Genomic DNA, 19,244 nt, shown 5'->3' on the forward strand with positions numbered 1-19,244 from the left:
TACAGGTGCCCGCCACCATACTCAGCTAATTTTTTTGTATTTTAGTAGAGATGAGGTTTTGCCATATTGGCCAGGCTGGTCTCGAACTTCTGGCCTCAAGTGATCCACTCGCCTCAGCCTCCCAAAGTGCTGGGATTACAGGCGTGAGCCACCGCACCCAGCCCAGGACAACTCTTAAACATCTCTGTAGTACCTGTTCTTTCTCTGGCCCACCACCTTGGTGCTTATCACCTCAGGGACCCCAGAGGTCTCCAGGGTTTGCTCTCATCACCACAGGGCAGTTTCTACAGAGATCCAGAATGATCTTGCTAAAAAAGAAGGTCTCCCAGGCCTAGCCCCTGGCGTCGGCCCTCAGGGTTAGGGCGGGAGTCCAGAGTTGACTGCCCCTGCCCCGTCTCCACACTCCTGCTCCCCTGTGAGCTCTTCCTGCTGAGGCTCCTGTCTGACTCAGCCACACACCTGCTGCCAGCCCCTCATGCTCACAGCACCTGCTCCTCCTCTCTCAGCCCTCTTCTTGCTTGATTGCGATTCATTGTGTTACTGCCATCCAGACTTCCTATTTTGAGTTCCCACGTGCAGCCTGGCTGGACAGAGGCCCTAGCCTCTGCCTTGAGTCCTGGTTTCATGGGAAGCCCTCTGGTCTCAGCTTGGATGTTTGTGGGTGGGGAGCAGCTGCAGTGGGTAAGGGGTGGCTGATGAGGATCATGGAGTGTGCTGAGGCTCCCTAGTCCTTCCCTCAGGGACACCACTGCTGATGCCACTTGTCCCCAGGCTCTAGAGGAATCTGGGTGTCTCTCGTCCAGGGTCTGACAGAGAAGAGGCTCTTAGGCTCTGATCTGTTGAATGGTCGAATGGGTCACTCTAAACAGTAACTGTAGGTGATTTTTGTTCTATACATAACTATATTTTCCATAAATAAATTATGTCCTTTTTGTTTTCTTTTGAGACAGGGGGCTCACTTTGTCACCCAGGCCAGAGTGCAGTGGTGCAATTATGGCTGACTTCAGCCTCAACCTCCCGGGTTCAAGTGATCCTCCTGCCTCAGCCTCCCAAGTAGCTGAGACCACAGCTGTGCATCACCACACCTGGCTATTTATTTTTTATTTTATTTTTTTGTGACAGAATCTTGCTCTAACCCCCAGCCTGGAGTGCAGTGGCGTGATCTCAGCTTACTGCAACCTCCAACACCCAGGTTCAAGGGATTCTCATGCCTCAGCCTCCCAAGTAGCTGGGATAACAGGTGCTCACCATGCCCAGCTAGTTTTTGTATTTTTGTAGAGAAAGGGTTTCACCATGTTGGCCAGGCTGGTCTTGAACTCCTGGCTTCAAGTGATCTGCCTGCCTCAGCCTCCCAAAGTGCTGGGATTACAGGCGTGAGTCACTGCCTATCTTTTTTTTTTTTTTTTTTTTTTTTTTTTTTAATAGAATGGAAAGTGAAAACTTACCTTGAAAAAATCATTCTTACTGAAATGTTGATTAAAAAGTAACACTTCCTGTATCTTCCAAAGCTGAGCAGACACACACCCGGGCCCCACCATCCCTGCCCTAGGTATTCACCCAACAGAAATGCATTCACAGGAGCTGGAATGTTCATAGTGGCACTATTCACCATAGCTAGGACCTGGAGCCTCCCCAAATGTCCATCAGCAGTAACATGGGTGAATACATTTTAACAGAGTCACACAATGGCAAGCGACAATCAGTGGGGATGAACAGACCCCGACTGCCCGTGGCAGGACACACAAACCTCGCAAATATAATACTGAGCAAAAGAAACCAGGCACAAACCGGCACCCACTTTATAGCTCCACGGATACACAGTTCAGACGCAGGCCAGAGTGCCCGTGGGCTGAGTCCGGAGAGAGACTGGGCTCGGGGATGGTGGGTGGAAGGATCTTGAGGGGTTTCTGGGTGCCAGCGAGGTGCTGTTTTTTAATCTGGGTGCTGATTGCATGGGTAGGTGAAGCGTGTGCAGAGTCACCCAGTTGTATGCTTTGATTTGTGCAATGTTCTGTGTGTGTGCTTAACCTCAATTTTTAAAAAGTCTTAAAAATAAAACTCATGCCTCCTGGAGCTGGTTAAATCCACCTCCCCTTTCTGTCCAAGGGCAGGTGGAGAGCAGGTGGCTGGCCTCCCTGGGGCACAACCACGTGTCCCCTCGTGGGTGCTACCAGAGTCCCTCCCCAGGCTCTGAGACTCCTGAAGCCCCAGACTCAGGGATTTTCTTTCCACTAAGCTCTGGGGTAAGTCCCACCGTCACAGGCCAGGCCTCCGTAGCGGCCCAGTGTAGCTGCAGGCCAGCCCTCACTGGCTGGGTTACTCCAGGCCTCCCTTGCCATCGGCCACCCCCAGGCTTGGTGCGGAGGCGGGAGTGCAGGGGCACAGGCCGCCTGGGTCCCCGGGTTGTGACCGGCGGCCTCCCTCCATCTTCTTGCCCTTGGTGGGGGGTGGGAGTGGGGCTTGGAGGTGGGGAAAGTGGGGCTCTCAATGCTCCAGGATCCCCGACCCCTCCTCCCCCGCGCAGAGGGCGCAGAAGCCCTGGGCCTGGTCTGACCTTGCGCGCCAGCCCCAGAGGTCGCCGCGCTCGGCTGTCGGGGTTCAGGTGCCCGCGGTCGGGCCGGGGAGGGTGGTAATCAAGCCGGGCCCGGCGGCCGGCGAGGGGCGCGGGTCCAGCGCGCTGCCCTCCGCAGCCGCCCCGAGCGGTTATTTATAACCGCGGGTCGCGTTACCTCCTGACCTTAAGCTGGGGCCGGCGATCCGCGGCGATTAGCATCTATCTCCTCCCTGCCGCTGCGAACAAACACCCCTCTGTGCGCCCTCCCCGGCCCGGCCCGCCCCGCGGGAGGCCCTGCAGGAAGCAGGATGTTGACCCGGAGCCTCCCTGTGCTCCTGCGGCGGCCCAGCCACGTGTGAGTTGCGGGCGGTGGAGTGCGGGTGGGCGGGGGCGGGGGCGGGGGCGAGGGAGACCGGGAAGCAGGAGCTACTCGTGTTTGACGGCTTCCCGGGTTACCAGTGTCCTGGTCTATTCTGAGTGGCAGCCTCATTTACAATATAGGGCTCCCCAGCCCGGGTCTGCCCAAAGGGGTGCCGTCTCCTAAGCCAGCGGGGACCAGTCAGCCCTGGTTGCGGCGGCACCTGCACAGGTGGTCCCAGAATGACAGACTGCAAACTGCATCCTCCATCAGCCAGCCCTCGTTCCTCGATGGCAGCTGAAGGCCAGAGGGGAAGGTGGCTGCATCAAGATCCCACAGCGGACCCGGCTCCTGCCTGATATTTTTCCCGGCGGCTCCCAGACTCCTGATTCTGGTCTGGAGAAGCCTTGTGAAAGGAGGCTGGGGTCGGACGGTTGGTCCATTCCTTCAACACATTTTAATTTTATTTATTTGTTTTTGAGACAGGGTCTTGCTCTGTCAACCCAGGCTGGAGTGCAGGGATGGGATCACAGCTCACTGCAGCCTCAGACTTCCAGGCTCAAGCGAGCCTCCCGCCCCAGCCTCTGAGTAGTTAGGACTACAGGTACAGGCTACTACGCCCAGCTAATTGTAAAATTTTTTGTAGAGATGAGGGAGTGCTGTGTTGCCCAGGCTGGTCTCAAACTCCTGGTGTCAAGCAATCCTCCTGCCTTGGCCTCCCAGAGTGTTGGGATTAAAGGCATGAGCCACTGCGCCTGGCCCATTCAACACCTTTTTTAAGGCACCTGCTAGGTGCCAGGCACCTTTCCAGGCAAAAATCCTTATCCTGGAGCTGACAGTCCAAGGGAGCAAGTCATTCCCTGGAGCCTGGAATGACTCCACTCCTCCACAGTGGAGCCACAGTCTAGGCAGTTGCTGAGGGCCTTGATGTGTGAGTCCTGGGGAAGGAGACTGAGGCAGGGAGGGAGAGGGCCAGGCTGATGGTGCATTGTGGGACTGCAGCCTGGGCTGGGTATTTGCTGAGCAAGGCCAAGGCCATGTGAGACACTGACACCCTGGGCCTGTGAAGCCTTATTTAGGCCCAATAGCAGTGTGCCCCTGCCTAGCTTCAAATGACTGCCCACCAGGGCAGAGGGTGAAAATCTCACCCAGTCTTGGGAGTCATCCTGGAAGAACTCATGGGAGAGGACCCACTGAGTCAGGAGGTTTGAGGAGCGCAGAGAGGGCGGAGGGAGCCTGGGCTGTTGCCTTTCTGCCATGATCTCAGGTGCTTGGCGGGCACGTGGGAGTTTGCCTGTGTGACACGACCAGCCCCTGACCATCCCTTGTCCTCTCTGCACTCCAGCCTGGGTTGACAGAGCAAGACCTTGTCTCAAAAATAAGTAAAATAAAAATGTTGAATGAATGAGCAGTGAAGGGGCTGGTTAAGATGAGCCGTTTCATCTCGGGCTGCCTGTACTTCGGTCTAGAGAGCCCCACTAGGCGAGACCCTCCCGCCAGAGCCTGGCTCAGGCCGGGTACATCTGGGGGGCCTGATGAAGCCCAAGAGGCTGGGCCAGGGTGGACCAGGAGTAGCTGTGGCTGTGGGTAGCTGGTGGTGCCCAACAGCTGATGCCAGTGTGTGAGGGAGGGTGCCCACATGGGGGTGGGAGTCTGCAGTGCTGGGTGTGCCTCGGTGGGTAGGTGGCTGCGCATGGGAGTGTGTGCTCGCTGTGTGTTTACATGGGGGTGTAAGGAGTATCAGCAAGTGTGTAGGGTTAGGTATGTATATGTGGGGGTGTGGGTGGATATTGCAGGAGTGTCTTAGTGGTCCTGGGGGAGGCTTGGGGAAGGGGAGAAAGTCCTGGGGGTCTTCTCCCTCACTCTGCAAACCCCCCTCTGGCCACATGGTCAGCTTGTGGCCCGTGTGCCCTGACCAGTCAATGAACTCAGGGTCTGCAAGAGTCAGCGGCTTTTCCAACCTCTTTGCCAAATGGGATGTCAGCATGGGGGCAGGGATGGCGGGAGTGCAGGCTGGGGAAGGTGGCAATGACTTCATGACCACTGACTGCTGAGCAGGGCAGGGAGCCGGAGGCTGGCTGGGTGGGGAATCCACTCTGGGTGGGGAGGCAGCCAGGCTCATGCTTCCGCAGAACCCCCGGATTTCCTTGGTGGGGAGGACCTCCTGGAGGGTCGGCAGGGGAGCTCCCTTGGACTGAGACCCCTGCAAGGGCTGTTGCATGGGGTCCCAATAAGCTAATAACAGCCCTGGAAGATAAGGCCTCTTGTCCCTATGTGACAGATGAGGAAACTGAGGCTCAGAGAGACCGCCACCCAGCTGGAGTGAATGGTGACTGGACTAGGAACATGGGCGGGCGTGTTTCCCGTGCTGCCCACAGAACACTGTGGGGACAGGGATAGCCCTTAAAATCCGATCCTCTGGCCTGTAATCCAGCACTTTGGGAGGCCAAGGCAGGCGGATTGCCTGAGATCAGGAGTTCATGACCAGCCTGGGCAACATGATGAAACCCTGTCTCCACTACAAAAATACAAAAAATTAGCCGGGTGTGGTAGCTTGCGCCTGTAGTCCCAGCTACTCAGGAGGCTGAGGCAGGAGAATTGCTTGAACCTGGAGGCGGAGGTTGCAGTGAGCGGAGATCGTGCCACTGCACTCCAGCCTGAATGGCAGAGCGAGACTCCACCTAAAAAAAAAAAAAAAAGTCCCATCCTCCGAACACCTTGAATCCCCAAACCACAATCCACCTAAAAGTGGCCCCGTCTTGGGGAGGCCCTCCACACACTTCTCTCCATTTCGGGGGCCCATCGGCCGCAATAACCACATAGCGGGGCCACTACAAGTCAACAGAAGCCTTTACGTCACAGGGCAGACCCTCCAGTCACACAGCAGGTCCCATCTCCAGCACAGACCAGGCCTGGTTCCTACTTCCAGAACACTGTGGTCCAGCCCCGCGTCGCTGACTCACCGGTTCTCCTCTGTGGGGCTGGAGGGGCCCCAGATCACAAACCTGGGGGTGGGTGTGAGCACTGTCTTTGTACCCGGGAGCTGAGGTCAGCTTTTGGGCTTCTCTTTCTTCAGCCATTTACTAGTTTCCCTTAGAAATAATAACTACCCCTACCTAAGCTTTATAGTTCAGCCAGGACTTTCACAAACATTCTGTCACTCACACCATCCCCGCACCAGCCCTGTGATGAGGAGTTAATATGCCCATTTTATAGAACCAGAAGCTGAAGCACAAGGAAGGAGGTTCTGGAACCTGTCTCAGATCCCACGGCCACGGAGCGGCGGCCGCTCTGGGATTCCTGGCCCTGTCCAACCAGCACCTTCCACAGCAGAGACCCCCTCCAAGGAGTGGGCGACTTGTAACTTCCCCGTGGGTGGACTCTGGGCTGCAGCGATCAGCTAGCAGTGCCATCTTTAGTCTGGGAGCTGTGTGAAGCCTGTGCCCACCTTCTCCCACCTGCAAATATTGGGGGAGGGGCACGGAGAAGAGGAAGATAGAAGCAGAAGTGGCAGCGACGGGTGCATGAGAGATCGGGAGATACGTGCTGGGGAGGGGTCCCCGGAGCAGAGCTGGCTGCCCTTGGCACTGGGCCCAGGCGGAGGAGTGGAAGGACCAGCAGGTCCTAGAGCACAAGTCCATCAACAGGTGCCCAGTGCCAGCCATTGCCATGTTCTCATCTGCCCAAGGCAAAATGAGAAAAATAAGGATTACAGTGAGATTTTTCTAAAGCTAGGTTTACCCAATCCAAAAGACTGTCCTGTTATCTGAGCTTTTCAATCGTGTGTGTGTGTGTGTGTGCGCGTGTGCATGTGTGTGCGTGTGTGTGTGCATGCATGTGTGTGTGTGCACACATGCATGTGTGTATGTGAAAGGACATTTCCTTTTAATGACCTCAACTCAGCAAAATAAAAAAAACTGGTGACTGGCTGGTGTGGTGGCTCACCCCTGTAATCCCAGCACTTTGGGAGGCCAAGGCAGGCAGATGGCTCAAGGCCAGCAGTCCGAGACCAGCCTGGCCAACATGGTGAGACCCCATCTCTACTAAAAATACAAAAATTAGCCGGGTCTGCCACCCCTGTAATTCCAGCTACTCAAGAGGCTGAGGCACAAGAATCGCTTGAACCTAGGAGGCGGGGGTTGCAGTGAGCTGAGATGGTGTCACTGCACTCCAGCCTGGGTGACAGAACAAGACTGTCTCAAAAACAAGCAAACTGTAAACAAATAAAACTAGTGACTACGTGAGATCCTGATTTATTTATTTTTTTTTAATGTTAGTGATCTGAGAAATCTGAAAGGCTGGGGACCCACTGAGCTAGCTTGCACACGGCTCTTGGTGAAACCTGGCCTGGGGTGGCGGGGGGTGGGGGGGGCGATGTTTTTAATTGAGAGATGAATCGGAACAGCTGAAAGCTTCTCTGGGCTGGGGGAGGAGGGGCTGGGTTCTTGGTCCCTGCAGCCCCAGCCTAGGATATCCCCAGGAAACCTGAGCAGAAGGAACATTCACGTAGCTGTACTGGGAATTCTGAGAACGGCCCAGGGGCCAGTTCCCCATGCCACACGCCATCTGCTCATCCCTGACTGGAGCCAGGAGGAAATGTCCCCTTAAACCGCACCTCTGCCCTCGCCCAGCACCCCCAAGGCTGGTTCCAAAATAGTCCAGGCCTTTGGAGGAGACATCATGAGTCGGGCTGGCTGCCTGTCCCCTGAGAGGACATGGCAGTAACACTGTGGCCGAATATAGAGGGACAGTAGACGCTGACAGGGGCCTGGGGCCAGGAGAGCCTTGCATGTTCCACGGTGCCTGCCCCACTCCCATCCCTTCTACGCCCTGCACCTCCTAACCTGGACAGCTGGGAGGCTGGCACCCCTCTCCCGGCCTGGTCCAGCCCAGCCCACCTGGAGACATGTCCTAACAAGCCCAGGCAGAACAGAAGCCTGGCCTAGGAGGGCCCAGGGCCTGGGCTGGGCATGAGCGTGGGGATACCTCTCTCTGGGGACTCAAAGCATTTTATAAGCTTAACTTCCCACAGGGCACTTCGAGATCAGGAGCCTGAGAGGAACCGGGGTGTCTGCGGCAGAGCCACTCCTGCTGTCTGTTCTCAGCTTCCGAAGGAGAACAGGGCCATAAAGCTGGGGTGTGGGAGGCTGAGAGGAGGGCAGGAAGCCAGGCCAAACCCCAATAAACTGCTGGTTGAATCAAATCACAAATAATGAGTCCCGATGGCCAAGGTTGCCTCCACCCTCCTCTCCTGGGAATTAAAAGTCAAAGGGCAGAGCTGCTGACGCAGATGTCAGGGGAGACAGGAGGTTTGGAACAGCTGGGACTCAGCTCCCAGCTCCACCGCCCGAGGTTGCAGGCCCCAGTTGCCCTGGACACAGTGTTCCCCAGGCGGGCCTCTAGAGCTGCATTCTCAACTCAGGCGCAGGGAAGGGGGCTCTGCTCCCTCACCCTTCCCCGGCCCTACGTGCAACAGAACTTGACTCAAGGTTAATCAGGCTGCCCTGAGAACTGTCGCCAGATGACAGCCTGGGAGAAGCAGTTGTCAGCCTCTCTCCCTCCCACCGCTGTAACAGGAGGAAGAGACCTCTGACTCCGTGTCGAGGGGGAGCCTGGCCTCTGAAACCCGCTGCGCCCCTTCCCCTCGGTCGGCCCCCGCCCCGGCTGAAGGCAGACCCTGAGCGGCTGCACCAGATCTGTGCACCAGTGGTGACCCCCAGTGGTCAGTGCGGGACTTGAACTTGAGCCTGGGCATGGCTGCCGCAGACTCTTCACCGCAGCCTCAGCCCATGGCTGGTGACTTGGGAAGCCCCGCCGCGTGAGTGGTTTGGGGATCGGATTTTGGTAAGGCTGTTGTTGGCGTTTAGAGGCATTTCATGGGTGCTGATTTTCCTAATTGAACTGTGGCTGGATCTGGGCCTGTCAGCAAATCCATGTCCACATGCCTAAGAAGGAATTCATCATCTTCTAGCCCTAAACCAGCTCCTCCTCCTGACTTCCCCATTTCTATTAATAGCACCGCCACCCTCCAAACCTCCGAGTCATCTGCAGCCGCTCCCCACACTGGGCGGGGTGCCTGGTCCTGCCCCTCCTCCCTCCGCAGGTCACCCCTGCATCCCTCTCCTGGACACTCATAGCCTCTCACTAGCATCACTGGCATCCTCAACAATGCTGCTGGGTCAGACCTGGGCAGGGGACCCACCACTCCTCCACTTACTGGCCTTGAGACCCTGGACAAGTCACTTAAACTCTCTGAGTCTCAGCTTCTTCAGTTGTAATGTGAGGCTAATAATCACAGCCCCTCTCTCATAGGGCATTGCATGAATTAAATGATAGGCCAGGTGTGGTGGCTCACACCTGTATCCCAGCACTTTGGGAGGCCCAGGTGGGTGGATCACCTGAGGTCAGAGGACTCTAGAGCTGGCCTTTTGTTCTGGGTCCTAGAATGCCACGATGGTGGAGGAGCAGAGTGGAGAAACCTCAATATTTCAGGAACTTCCAAGTCCCTGGCTTTGTAGCATGTTGTAAGGCTACCTGGGCCTCAGTTTCCCTGCTTGTAAAATGAGAGTGTACATGGTGAAACCCCATCCTTGGCCAACATAGTGAAACCCCGTCTCTACTAAAAATACAAAAATTAGTTGTGCCTGTAATCCCAGCTACTCCAGAGACTGAGGCAGAATGGCTTGAACCTGGGAGGTGAAGGTTGCAGAGAGCCAAGATTGTGCCACTGCACTCCAGCCTGGGCAACAGAGCCAGACTCCATCTCAAAAAAAAAGAAAAAAGAATTAAATGATAGAATAGATATGAAGAACTCTCACATAGAAAATGCTCAATAGGTGTGAATGATTAGAAATCACCCAGTCCAACGCTCCCATTTTACAAGCAGGGAAACTGAGGCCCAGGTGTATTTAACAACATGCTACAAAGACAGAGACTTGGAAGCTTCCTGAAATCTGAAAGCTCCTCCACTCCACCCTTCTACCTTCATGGCATTCTAGAACCCAGAACAAAAGGCCAGCTCTGGAGTCCGCTGGGCCGGCGCCCCTGCTTTCAGGGCAGGGATGCTTGGGTAAGTGTGGCGGTCACTCAGCCACAGGAAGTATGTCCTGGGATGGGGCAACCACAGCTGGTGTCCAGCCGGCTGAGTCAGGGCCACCCATCTGCAAGGTAATGAGTGAGGCTTGGCACGTGGGCTGGCACAGCTGCCCGCCTCAGGACACACAGGGGCGTGCCCACATGGCAGCTGTCCAAAAAGGGCAGCCGCCTCCGCCATTGGCAATCTCACCCTCACCTCTCTCTCCCCAGACACACTGTGTCCCGGTCCCCACGTGATCACACAGGGGTCAGGAGGAAGGAGGGCAGGATGATGTGGCCTCTTCCCATCTGGGTCTGCTTCCTGCTGGGCAGGTGTCCTTAACATTCTCTCCATGAATAAGCATCTGGCACCCACAAACTCCTTGAAATTAAAGGTGGGAGTCTTGTTCCAGGAAGAGGGTCATAGCTGTTACCAGACTTCAAAAGGGACTTTTACTCCCAAAGAGGCAATAGGAAGAAAAGCAAGTGGGCTAGGCACGGCGGCTCATGCCTGTAATCCCAGCACTTTGGGACACCAAGGCGGGTGGATCACCTGAGGTTAGGAATTTAAGGCCAGCCTGGCCAACATGGTGAAACCCTGTCTCTACTAACAATACAAAAATTAGCTGAGTGTGGTGGCACGAGCCTGTAATTCCAGCTGCTTGGGAAGCTGAGGCAGGAGAATTGCTTGACCCCAGGAAGCAGAGGTTGCAGTGAGCCAAGATCATGCCACTGCACTCCAGCCTGGGCAGCAGAGAAAGACTCTGTCTAAAAAAAAAAGAGAGAGAAAAGCAAGTGGACAGGCTTTAGGATCGGGTGATCCAGGTTGAAACAAGGGCCTGTCCTAGAGTCTTCGGTACCTGTTGTCTATGCCAATGGTTCTCAAATAGGGATGATGTTGCCCCGCAGGAATGTGTCTGGAGACATTGGGTGCACTACTGGCATTTAGTGGGCAGAGGCCAAGGATGCTGCTACGTGTCCTGTAATGCACAGGGCAGGCCACACAGCAAAGGGTCTCCCAGCCTCACACGTTAGTACTGGTGAGGCTGAGAACCGTTGGTTGAGGCGTCCTGTCAAATGAGGAAATCTGTGCCCCATAGCCGCCTTGGGGATTAAGGGAGGCAATGTATGAAGAACCCAGGACTGGGCCCGGCACACACTCCATGGCTGCGAGACATGGCAGCTGGCGGGCATGGAGTAGGGAGATTCTGGTTTTCATGAGGGAACTTTCTGAAATGATTTTGATGTGCCTGCCCCACCCAGCCCATGGCGGAGATTCTCTAGGACAGTCCCATGCTCATTTATCAACAAGGAAAACCCTGGCATGGTGGCTCACACCTGTAATCCCAGCACTTTGGGAAGCTGAGTTGGGAGGATCGTTGGAGCTCAGGAGTTCGAGACCAACCTGGGCAACATGGCGAAACACTGATTCTGCAAAAAATACAAAACTCGCTGGGTGTGGTGGTGCGTGCCTGTAGTCCCAGCTACCTAGGGGGCTGATGTGGGAGGATAGCTCGAGCCTGGGAGATTGAGGGTGCAGTGAACTATGACTGTGTCACTGTGCTCCAGCCTGGGTGACAGAGGGGAGACCCTGTCTCAAGAAAAAGAAAAAGGAAAAAACGGGCCCTGGAAGGAGCCAGCCGCCATCGCCCTCTGGACACTCACCATGCCACCCCTCAGGCTCCAACAGGGGAGAGGACGGGGGAGGGAAAGCACCTCCTTCAAGCTCCAGGGAGGCAGGAGGATTGGTTGAGGAGCAGCCCTGTGCAGAGGCAGGGGCATGGCAGAGAACACCTTGGGAGGTGGTGTGAAGCTGAGTCCGAGGGCCACCAGCCCTCCCTGCCACTCAGCTCAGCGGTCACTTGGGTCGCTTCAGCCTTGACAGCCATGGGGTCAAGTGTCTCCTCTACAAAAATAATTCCCAAATAAGTAACTGCCTTCACCTCTGGGACTGGCTGGTGCACCCAAATTGGAGTCACCACCCGGGACCCCTTGAGCGTTGCCTGGCTTATCCAGTGCAAGCGGAATAGCTGACCAGACTACCACAGACGGAGGGAACTGATCTGAGACCGCCTGGAGAGATGGGACCCCGAGGCCCCTTTGTGGCACTACTCACTTGTTGGGTCTGCGGGATTCAAACACACTCCCCATCTCTGGGTCTCAGTTTAACAGGGAGGAGACCACCACCTCCCAAACCTCAGTGCCGTCGTCAGGCTGGGGGTGGCGCTGGGGCTCCTGTGTCTGTGTCTGGAGACGCAGCTGACTCCTGACAAGCCCAGACACGCAGCTGTTCCTGCAGAGGAAGCAGCAGCAGCGGGGGAAGGGCCGAGCGTTGAGGGAGGGGGAAGAGGGACCAAAGGACATCAGAGTGACCGCGTGCAGTGGAGCAAGTGTGAGCTGAGTCCCAGTCTCCAGGTCTCTTCTCCGGGGAAGCATTTTTGTCTTTATTGGAAATTTCCTCCCATGTGACACCTGACCTCTACCTTCTCTTCAACAGATGAGTTCTGCTGCCAATCCCAGCGGGCTGAGACACAGTGACTGCCCACCTGTCCCTGGGTAACCCTTCTACACAGCCCCGTCCCTTCCCAGGGATGCTCAGTGGCTGCGGCCACCCTTGCTTTCTGCCACTCAGCCCTTACGAGGGCTCCAAACCCCAAGAGGGGCAGTGTGGGCTGGGGCTCCTGGGCTCCCTAACGCACGATCCCATCATGCAAGTTCCGGGCCAGGCCCTGAAGGAAAGGGGCCCTGGACCCAAAGGTTCCTGTTCCCCAGAGGCTCCGCCCAAGAACTGTCACTTCTCCAGCCGCTGGCACCAACTCCCCTCCGGCTTTCCTGTCATTTCCCGATGCCACAAACCTTCTGACATCCTCTTCCCCACTGAATTTCTTCCCCAGGCCCTTCCCTTCCCCAACGAGCTTCTCATTGGATGTTCCCAGCTGGTAGGATCTGGAGAAGGCTGGGGGAGCTGTCTCCATGACCCCAGTGGGGGTGAGAGACAGAAGCTTCATCTGGAGCCTGCCGGCTGGAATTTTGGGCATTCATATAGACCTGAGCATCCTGGAACAGCCCTGAACCTGGGCATCAAACTCCCCAGGCTTGAGAATGGTGAGCACTCCTATTAGGCGCCCCTTGCTCCAGGCCTGTGCCCACACCCCTGTGCCCACAGAAGCCCTGTAGTCCATGCTGGCTCTGGCTCATGTGTATGTCATAACCGCCATAAGGCCAATGCGGCAAGCGTCCCTTTACTCTGTGCATTCCAGCTCCCCACCCCAGCTGGGGCAGCCTCGCCCATCCCGCCCCCTCGCTGTGCCATGTATCAGGTGGCTGGGATCATGCCCTTCCACCTTCTCCATCAAGAGGATCCAACAGCATCTTGCAGCTTACATTGGGGTGTGGGAGTGAGGGCAACAAACATGATACCCACTTTTATGCCCTAATGTTTAGAATCATGGGGCAGAAAAGCATCCCAGAACTCATCTAGCCCGACTGCCACTTTACAGAAAGCAGGACAGAGAGAAAATGAACAGCCTAAAACTCATGTCTACTCAGGGCAGCTGGGACAGGGGTCTGGTTTCCCAGTGTGGAGCCCACAGTGTCTAGATATGCTGGAACTCGGCACGTCCCCCTGAGAGTTAGCTGCAGAGGTGGTGTGTGGGAGAGGAGGCTGGAGAATAGGCTTGGAGGTTTCGTCCAGGCACACAGATTCTCTCTCCCTAATCCTGAGCCCCTCCTTTTCTCCCTTTCAGCAGCAGTTATAAAATCCAGGAAATAAATGTGGATTGATGGCCTATAAAGGGCTTAGTTAGTGCTGTGACCTGCTGAGTTACGTAACTGCTATTTATTATCAGCCTTGGATGAAGTTTCCATTGAAGCAACTCACTAAGCTGATTCTGTGACATTTCCTTCAGCCTTGTTCAGAAGCAGCAGCCACAGAAATTCGTCTGAAACTTCAAAGACTAGAAATTGGTGGCATGAATGCTTTTAAAGATTCCCTTCTTTCATCTTTTTTTTTTTTTTTTTTTTTTTTTTTGAGACGGAGTCTTGCTCTGTCACCCAGGCTGGAGCGCGGTGGTGTGATCTTGGCTCATTGCAACCTCCACCTTCCAGGTTCAAGTGATCCTCCTGCCTCAGCCTTCCAGAGTAGCTGGGATTATAGACATGCACGACCACACCTGGCTAATTTTTGAATTTTTAGTAGAGATGGGGTTTCACCATGTTGGCCAGGCTGGTCTTGAACTGCTGACCTCAGGCGATCCTCCTGCCTCAGAGTCCCACAGTGCTGGGATTACAGGTGTGAGCCACTGCGCCCAGCCCCTTCTTTCATCCTTGGGGCCAGTGTTTCTCTCATCCATATCAACCCTGTTCATCTCAGCCACAGTCCCAGGCTCTAGGTCCTCAGGTCCCTGGGCTAGGTGGGGGCTGAGAGAAGTTGTTTTCCTGCCTCTGGCAAAGGAAAGGGGTTGAGAAGCACCCAGGGTATGAGAATCTGGAGCAGCCAGTGGAAAATGCACTGAATGAAGTCAAGATTCTAGTCCAACCTCTGCTGCCACTCTTGGTCTCAGCTGGCTTATTAGTAAAGTGAACTGCTTCCCTCAGCTGTACAACTTGACCCTCCCTAGTACAGCACCCTCCTTGGTCTGGCTTGCTGTCATGCTGGGGTCACCAGCCCAGTGAGGATGAAGGGGAGGGCTGAGGGGCTGGCAGGCTCTGGGTGCTGGCAAGTGGAAGGGAGGAAGGTTAACACCAACATGGCGCCACCGTGTGTTCAAAAGGGAGCAGAGCTGGGCCTCTCCCCAGCAAGGCAGCTTTCCTCTCCCCAGCCCCTTTCCTGCTCTGAGAGGAGGGGGTGGTGGTGGGAAGCCAAGGATCCTCCCTAATTCAACTTCACTTCTCAGCCATTCACTTTAGCTGCCAAAGGAGCCCTTGGGAGAAGCTCCCTGAAGGCTCTAATGCCATCCTAAAGTAGATTTTTGGAGGCTTCCAAAAGGTTCAAGAAGAAAAAGACCCAAAGGAAGTCCAGGACCCAGAGAACGCAACAGTGTCTCTCTTCCTAATTAAGACACATTCCTCTCATTCATGGACGTGCTTCCTTGAGGCCTCGGAACAAACTGGTGCGTCAAACAAGGCCTTTGGTACCGAGTGGTACAGGCTGCATGATTCCCTCCATCAAGGATCTGGGCATGTTGTGAACATTGGGATCTGGCTGGGCATGAAGGCTGCTAGTCCACACAACCCAAGCTGCATTGGAAGAGACGGCCCACCCTCAAAGGACGTAACCTTCACCATAGCCTTACAGGGCATCCAAGCCAAGTCCGTGCTTGTCACCAAGGACAACTGGGGACCCAAAGAGATGAAATGACTTTTGATGGAGCAGTGGTAGGGAGGGACTAGAATCTAGAGTTTTTTTTTTTTTTTTCTTCTTCTTCTTAAAATAAGTCTTGCTATGTTGCCCAGGCAGGTCTCAAACTGGATTTAAGCAATCCTCCTGCCTCAGCCTCCCACAGTGCTGGCCTTTTTACTTATTATTTTTTTAGAGATGGGATCTTGGTCTGTTGCCCAGGCTGTTCAGTGGCATGATTTTGGTTCACTGCAGCCTCAACCTCCTGGGCTTAAGCAATCCTCCCACTTCAGCCTCCTGAGTAGCTGAAACTACAGGTGTGTGACAACTATGCCCAGCAAATTTTTTTTTTTTTTGTAGAGATGGGGGTCTCACTTTGTTGCCCAGGCTGGTCTTGAACTCCTGAGCTCAAGCAGTCCTCCTGCCTCAGCCTCCCAAAGTGCTGGGATTATAGGCATGAGCCAGCCACTGAGCCTGGCCCCAAAACCTACAGTCCTTTATCATGATATGGTTTTTGAGATGCTGACTTCCAGCTCACATCTTAACACCCCAGAGGAGTCTGGGAAGAAACAGCTGTCAGTGTGGGGTCCCAGAAATATGGCATTAATATGGGTGGGAAGGTCTGATAAACCTTCAGTTGAGTGAAGCCTAGGACTGGGTCTTTAAATCAGCCAAGGCCTGCCTAGAGGCATCTGCCCAGTTTCTGCTCTCCAGCTAGGCTCCTTTAGGAAGAATAAATGTTTGAGATGTCTCTAAGAATCACATGCCACATTTCTGCTTCTAGTTTCCTTATGAACAGCTCCAGGCAAACTCTCCAAGATAGAAATGTAGACTGCCTACACAGTAAAAGCCTGCTTGCTCAGAAGCATACCCGGCCAAAATGCAACAACGGGCAAATAGCCGAAAATGCTCTCCTGGATTTGGAACTCAAACTGTCGCTGGTCTGGGGCTGGCCAAAGGCAGAGGAAAGTCAGCCTGATGAGAAAGAACAGCATGAAAAGAAATCGAGGCCTCCGTGGGGGAAGGATACAGATATCTGTTGAGTAATAGTTCTTTACTTGATCTCATTGGTTCTTTCCGACAATGCTGTGGATAATAGACCATTATGACTGATGAGGAAATTTGGCTGGGGGTGGTGGCTCACGCCTGTAATCCCAGCACTTTGGGAGGCTGAGGCGGGTGGATCACCTGAGGTCAGGTGTTTGAAACCAGCTTGGCCAACATGGTGAAACCTCGTCTCTACTGAAAATACAAAAATTAGCCAGGCATGGTGGTGGGCACCTGTAATCCCAGCTACTTGGGAGGCTGAGGCAGGAGAATCGGTTGAACCTGGGAGGCAGAGGTTGCAGTGAGCCGAGATCGTGCCATGGCATTCCAGCCTGGGCAACAAAAGCAAAACTCCGTCTCAAAAAAAAAAAAAAAAAAAAAAAAAGACCTATGAGGAAATCAAGTTTCTGAGACACCATTCCACTGTCTTTGGGTATCTCTGCACCTGAGACGTCCTGCAAAAATTTTAATCCCACTTCATATAAAAGCCATGTTTTGGGAACCTCAAGGCGACAGCCCTTTCTTCCAAAGACCCCTCTGGTGTGATATGTGAGACAGAATTTTGCATTTTTGCTTGGGAGGAGTGATGCTAAGCTTTTTAATCCTGCAGAAAAGCATACAACCATCCTCGCCACTGTTCCACACCGTTGTACATCTGATGAAGCTAATATCTTATTTGGTCCTTTACATCTGCTCTACCCACTTACATCCTTTACCATAAAGTGTTATGAGCAACAGAGAATAAATGTTGTGATGGCATCTGAAAATGTCAAATTTACCACTCTTTCATGTTTCAATATGCCCCTCAACGTGCCTCCATAGAATGAAATTCACTCTTAGATGCAAAAGAGAATGAGTTCTCTTGTGTTTAATTTTCATGGAATACTCCTTTTCCTTAAAATGGGGGGTGGGGTGAGACAACAGAGAACAGAATTCCCCAAAAGGTCCAATAGGCCCAAGCGACCCCTGCTTCCTAACACGGTTCTGTTAGGAAGGCTTGGAACACTGGTAAACAGAATAGAGGTAAGAATATTCTGCACTTAACAGGCCTTGCAGGCAGATAGTTTTTCTCTTTTTATCACATTACAACGTAGATACCATACCTGTATCATTTGTTCAACCACGGCTTCTAATATGCAGCCACAGTACTCGATCACGTCACCATTTCCGCATCTGCTTTCCTTGACTAGCCCAGTCTCCCTGAGAGCATCACAGTCATCTTCAGATACTTGGCATCTAGGAACCTCAAAAGTCGGCAACTGAGTACCTAGCAGGGCCAGGTGGTAAGAATAAACTAGCAGGGCCTCGTTTGGTGACGCTTCACTGGTGTAACCCTGGTGTTACTCTTTTGACAGTAAGGAAACTGTGAGCGAAGGGTCACAAAACTAGGAAACAGCAGACCCAGGATTCAAACCCACGTCTCCTGACTGGAGAGGCAGCCCCTGCCCCACACACCTGCAGAAGCTCTAGTGTTCAGTTAATGCTGGCACCGCCCACTCAGGCACCTGAGCCTTCACTTGCCTCAGGTGGCCCTGTTTACCAATGGGCAAGGCTGCACCTGTGGTTAGGCCTCCGGGTCATCTGAAAGCCGTAACACTCTAAAAAAGGGGTTTCTATGAAGATCAACTGTGAATTTATGGGCTAAATACTTTGAAAAAAACAATCAGATGTGGTACAAATGCAAGCTAGGCATAACAAGTAAATGGTTATGGCTTTTTCTAGGAAAAAATCAGGAAATAGTCCTACCGCATGAATACAGACTAATGGAGATGAAATATTTCCTTTAAGCTTTTACTGCAGCAGGTAAGTTCAAAATACCCTATAGTTAAACTGTGCATGAATCAGGAAGGAAGGACTACTGGGGTGGACCTGCTGGCAGGTCATCATGTGCAGGTTTATTGCAACTGGCTAAGAATGAATAAAGCTCTGTGCTCCTGGAAAACAGATGTTTGTGAAGCCAGCACGGCTGCTCTGTGGTTTGTTTTTTGAGACAAGGTCTCACTCTGTCACCCAGAATGGAGTGAAATTATGTAATCACGATTCAGTGCAGCCTCGACCTCCTGGGCTCAAGTGATCCTCCCACATCAGCTTCCCGAGTAGCTGGGACTACAGGTCCATGCCACCTGCCTGGCTGATTTTTTATTTTTATTTTGGTAGAGATGGGGTCTTGCTATGTTGCCCGGGCTGGTCTTAAGCTTCTGGCCTCAAGTGATCTTCCCCCCGCTTCCCAAAGTGCTGGGATTACAGGCATGAGCCACGGTGCCCAGCCTGAGTTCCTCTTGGGCAGATGTTCCCAATGGGAGGATCGGAAGCACCTGCTAATCATTTGCCCATGTTCCCCAGTAGAGTCTGATAATCTTTTTTTGAGACAGAGTCTTGCTCTGTTGCCCAGGCTGGAGTGTAGTGGCGTGATCTCGGCTCACTGCAACCTCTGCCTCCTGGGTTAAGTGATTCTCCTGCCTCAGACTCCTGAGTAGCTGGGATTACAGGTGGACACTACCATGCCCAGCTAATTTTTTTTGTATTTTTAGTAGAGACGGGGTTTCACCACGTTGGTCAAGCTGGTTTCAAAATCCTGACCTCATGATCCACCCACCTCGGCCTCCCAAAGTGCTGGGATTACAGGCATGAGCCACTACGCCCAGCCCCGAGTCTGATATTCTTGAGAGAAAAAGAAAAAAAAAGTTTATTCTGTGCATAGCTCCCTGGGTGATCGTGGCCATGCCTCTCTCTCCTGGTTTAGCTGAGAACTGCAGCTTCTAAGTCAAGTCACTGTCCCCACGGAGCCAGGGCTTATTTGGTCCATGTCTCCTTTGGTGCCTCAAATCAAATCATAACTTTTTTTTTTTTTGGAGACAGGCTCAACCTCCCCC

The 19,244-nt window shown here is 53.7% G+C and overlaps 1 long non-coding RNA gene across 1 annotated transcript; it reads left to right on the forward strand.

The window, feature by feature from the left end:
* The first annotated feature begins 12,188 nt into the window (after nucleotides 1-12,188).
* On the forward strand, nucleotides 12,189-15,468 carry LOC119472913. Its single transcript, XR_005202090.1, has 4 exons — nucleotides 12,189-12,401; nucleotides 12,484-12,542; nucleotides 12,881-13,091; nucleotides 14,882-15,468. It is a non-coding gene; the product is annotated as an uncharacterized LOC119472913 (long non-coding RNA).
* The last annotated feature ends 3,776 nt before the right edge of the window (nucleotides 15,469-19,244 follow it).

Source organism: Cebus imitator, unplaced genomic scaffold (genome assembly GCF_001604975.1).
Source record: "Cebus imitator isolate Cc_AM_T3 unplaced genomic scaffold, Cebus_imitator-1.0 Scaffold123, whole genome shotgun sequence".
Classification (NCBI taxonomy): domain Eukaryota; kingdom Metazoa; phylum Chordata; class Mammalia; order Primates; family Cebidae; genus Cebus; species Cebus imitator.